Source organism: Pseudochaenichthys georgianus, chromosome 3 (assembly GCF_902827115.2).
Source record: "Pseudochaenichthys georgianus chromosome 3, fPseGeo1.2, whole genome shotgun sequence".
Lineage (NCBI taxonomy): Eukaryota > Metazoa > Chordata > Actinopteri > Perciformes > Channichthyidae > Pseudochaenichthys > Pseudochaenichthys georgianus.
Window position 1 is genome coordinate 33,512,578 of NC_047505.1, and position 5,280 is coordinate 33,517,857.

The following is a 5,280-nucleotide window of genomic DNA, read 5'->3' on the forward strand; positions in this document are numbered from 1 at the left end:
GCACCGGCTGCACCGTCGATAGTTACGGCACTGGTTCTGGGCATGTCATTTTCGAGCCTGAGACCTGAAAAACAGGCTCAGGGCAGTACCTCAAAGCTGTACTGAAGTTCACATAAGAGGTAATTGCAATGCTGATCATTTTATATGAAACCCTTCAAAGAAACACTACTCAATCTTTGAATTTAAGCAAATGCAAGTCACAGCGCCCCATCAACTGCTGTGGTGACCGAGGAGAATACATACTCTTTTTCAGTCTTTTGTTCAAATGTGTGAACTATTTATATTTATCCTTCATTTATACTTAAAAATGCTTTGGTCCTCTGAACTTTTAACACAAGCAGCAACATTTATCCTAAATCCAGCCTGCCTACAGCCCCTACACACGGCGGCGTGCGTTGTGATTGTTGAACAACGCACGTTAACAACGTGCGTTGTGCGGTGTTAATCGTTAAGACTTTGGGGAGTGCAATAACTTTAAATAACTAAATTAGGAAATCATTTAATAAAACTGATCTGATTTGAACTCATAAAATCCGTTTGACAAGGTTTGTTAGGTTTCTCAACTCAAAGACCTTCCCACATTGAGTACAAAAATAAAACAGAGAAGTAAAAAATTAAAAATGCAATAAATAGTTCACAAAAGCTTTAAAGAAAGATTTAGTTGATGCCTTACTTTACCAGGCGTGAATCTGTAGAAGTATTGAATAAAGAAAATATTGTTTAAATTTGATCCCTGCTGCATCTGCTGATTGTAATTTAAAACTGTATGTAATTGAAGTTCAGTTCAGTTGTTGCCGTTACTACCTAATTTCTCAGCTAAACATTAACTGAACATTAACTCGGTGATTCTCTTCTTTGTGTCTCTGATACCTTTCAAAGACTATAATCAGAACAGTACTAGTCTCCGGCTGTTTGTCTGTCTTATGGCCTGAAAGATTAAATACGTTCAGAGTAAAGGATATGCATTGATATATTGTATTACATGAGGAACCAGGAATGTGCCTTTCAGATTCAGTTCCTTGAAGGTTGAATGGATCCATTTACGTGTCAGGATTATCCAGAGCTCTGTACAGGTCTGTTGCTTTGTTAAAGGAAACTAAGTGTTGCATTGTGTTAAGGATATTTCAAAAATTATTAGACATTGGTAAACATTATGAATGTCAATGTGCAGTTTAAAAGATAGCTGTATACACTCATAATTACCAACTAAAAAGTGTGACACATTAACATTATTTTGTAAGACCTATTAGAAACTACAACAGAAGAAGTTTGGGTTTAATTACAAGAAAATAATTTCTGTTCAAAAACTAACTACAGGTACTGTCACAAACCCATTCCTCTTTTAAATCCTTACAACCCAAAAGTAGAAAAAACCCAGATTCATTTATTTTAAACCCAGAGCGTTTTTGATAAATCCTTTAACTCGTCTGTTTCACTTTCTGCAAGCAGATTGCAACATAACAAAAAGACCCTGAAAGATCATTCATTGTTTTTAGTTTAAAGAAATGCACATTATTTGATATACTTTGGGCCTATAATACACTCAGTGACAACTTTATTAGGTACAATCCTAATTCAACATAATGTAATCCAATTACTACATTTCTTGAATTAAAACATTTATTAACAAAAAGTAAACATTATAATCTTCAAAAATGTACAATTGGTGGCAGATCTGTTTGATTGCATGATATATGTACTGGTGTTTGAACTCCTTTAACCAAAGAAACAAGGATCCTGCTATATGAACTGTAATGTTTCAGTGGTGGACCCACTAACACTTGCTTAATATAGTTAAATCCACGTATTACGATACGATACGATACGATATTACTTTATTGTCAGATCAAGTCTGAAATTTGACTTGCGTCACAGCAGCTCCATGTCCAACATCAACAGAAAAATATGCATACACAAATACATGAAACACAAACATTTAACATAACAGCACAATCAGTGAGAGAAAAACATGCTCAAAGAGCCTTCAGCGTGCATTTGGTCTGGGATTTAGCTCTGTATTTACTGTGAGAATTGGCTGATGCACAAAGGAGTGCTTCAGTCTGACTTTATTGAATCGTGGGACCCTGTATCTCCGATTAGATGGTAGCAGTTCATATTCACTGTTCAGAACATGGTTTGGGTCGGAGATGATGTTGTTGGACAGCCTCACTAGGTTGTTATGATAGGCTGAGTCATAGAGTAACTGAACAACCCTGAACAACATGTGATTCTTACAATGTCCCGTTTTAGCTAAGTCAGTGTTATTTAACCTTTGTTATTCATGCGCCCACACTTGTTCACAGCTGATGAAATAACAGAAAAGCCTCACAATTTAAGGTTAGCAGAGGTGGAATGTAACTAAGCACATTACTATATTTACTTAAAGAAATCTTAAATAAGTTTAGTTAATCAACAACAACTGTCAATTGCAGCAATTTAGTGTCAATTGCTGCACATTGTAACACAACTGGAAATGAATCATACAATTGACACTGGCTCAGTAAAGACAGTGAAACAGCAAAGCCTTTTATCATTTTGGTGACATTAGTTTACATTAGCCAACATAAAGGCTAGCAGAGGGGGGGGATTACATGACTGTGTATGTTGGCCAGTTGTAACGTGTAAGTGAGCTTCTGAAGGCGTTGGTACACACATTGTCAACTTTGGACAGATGTTGTGGGAAGTAGCAACAACTGAAGAACCAGGAAAACCATACAACACACTGACTATAGCCTGAACTAAAGAGCTAATGCATTGGATTTCCTTATGATGATTTTTTCTCATACTGATATTCTGAACAATCTGTGCTGTTGTATTTGCTGTAAAGTGTTTCTACTGTAGGCTATTTTTATTATATGTACAGCACTTTGGCTCGACCAAAAATCGTTTAGAAATGTGCTATATAAATAAAACTTGATTTGATTTGATTTGATTTATAATGAGCAGGTTTTTCAAGTGAATATGTCAACATACAGGGACTGAATAGACTTATTTCACTCTATAAAAACATCAACAGCAAAATAACAGTAAAACATTAAGTTGACAACATTGTTATATTTGTTCCGAAGTGTGAAGTTACATTATAGAGACCTGCAGTAGCTCCGAGTGTTGCTTTCTTGCACCTAGCACCACAGTGTGTAACTGAGCCGTTTTCTGTCTGAATGCAGTCACGAGATATGCATCTTGATGGTCACCTCTTTATTTACGGTCACATAGTGTTTTTTGGCCCCTCGAGTGTGTCAATGTTCTCATCACTATCTTCATATGCACTTCTATTAGGAGCCTATATTCTGGAGGAAGCACTGTAACTGCTACAGCCTACTTAACACTTTAAACAGAGGTTATTCAATGAAAAATATCTGTTATTTACTGTAGTCTTTCTTACCAACTGCTAGCAAGAGACTAAAGTCAGTCATTTCTCAACGAGTGCTTTTGTCGAGCTGTTTTACATATTTTTTGCTGACTTTCAGAGTTTTCTCAAACATGCGTTGTCTCCCTTGATTCAGTCTCATAAGATTGACAGCGCAGGGTCACGAGATTGTGCCAACACAGCCTTGCAGAGGGGAATGACACGCATGACCACGGACTGTGGAAAACAGGATACAGGCTACGTCGCAACAGGAAGTGTTGCACTCCTCCTCTGCAGAACATCAGTTTGACCAGAATGACTGCAGGTTGATGTCCACACTCTGTAACTCCTGTGGCAGTATTCACATTTCGAAATCTTCTTCGCTCACCATTTCTTCTCAGCTAGTTGAGTAATTCAGTTGAAAAAAAGGTTTTTAATAAAAATTCCCCGGGTATGCTGTAGTAATATTTGTGGTGGTTCCATAGATACAATAAATAACTTTGTTAATTGTGTTTAGCAAAGAACAAACAACAAAAAAACAGCAAAGATGTAGAAAACGTGTATTTAGTAGGATTTTATAATAAAGAAACATGAATACGTAAATAATTTCTTAGGTAACATTAAGCTGCTCTTTTCTGCTGTAACAATATACATTTCTCCTCTGTGGGACTAATAAAGGTATTCTGATTCTGATAACTACCCCTAAATGAGAAAATAATATGCTTTGTTGACTTTTGCGTCTCGAACAAATACTACATGGTTAAGCACACAAACAACTTTAAAAGATTTAATTTTCCTCATAAGAATTAAGTTAATGTATCTATCTATTTTTATGTTTCAGTTGACCAGGCTATGAGTTAAAAACTAAAACTCTTAAAATCTTGAATAAAGTCTCACAAAAAGTAAAAAAAGAAAGCACAGAAAAATAAGCGACTTTTCTAGAAAGAAGTAAATGCTGAAAGTACAATATATGTATACCAGATGTATTAGCTCATAAACACAATAACAATTTATACCTACATTACACAAAGTATTACTAAAACCCCATCTCATCTCAGTGTGTTATATCGTCTATAAGGAAAGTCAGGAAACGCCCACAGTCTCACTCAGAGAACCGACTGCCCGGGTCTTACCGTCGCTCTCTGTAAAACTTCCAGTGATGAGCTGTAAAGGTGTCCACAGGAGAGTTGTTGAACTACTGGAAGCAAATTGCCAAAGGTGGTTGAAAAGCCGGCTTTCTATATATCTCTGAATTAGCAGGGGAACTAAAAACTTCCTTAATTCTACCAATTTAGGTTGGTAACATAAGGCTTCTTCTTCTTCTTCTTCTTCTTCCTTATTAAAAACAAGAAGGTGACAAACTCTTCCTACAAAACAAGTGTTCGAGGCTGTGAATCTACTGCGAGCCCTGATGTTGATGAATTTAGTTAATTTTGACGTGAACCCTGTGACCCCTATTAGACTATTAAAAGTGCAGAACCTCTTCTATTTATTTATTTTATTTGCTGTTATTACCAAACACTCAAGGACACATTCAAATGTAATGTTTGGTGTTTAATGCAACAGCTTGTAAACATAATTAAAACAGTAGTTTTGTCACACTCCAAGCTAAAAAACACCTTCCCTTTAGTGTGCTAATTTCAAGGTACTTGTTATGAATTAGCAAAATTAGAAAGCAGAGTGATAGAATATGAAAAAATGTGTCAGCATGTATTTACAGAACTATGTTTGTGAAATGAGGCATGCACTTCGACTAACATATTTCATTTTCATAATGGTGTGACAAGGAGTGTCGCTGTGATGTGCAAAACTAGAATCAATATCAACAATTCAAATCAGCTCATTCATTTTTATTTGATCTTACTAAATGAATGAGGGGAGCTCATTTTAAAAACAGAGCAGCCACTTCAGGGCCGTTTCGTGTCCAGAGC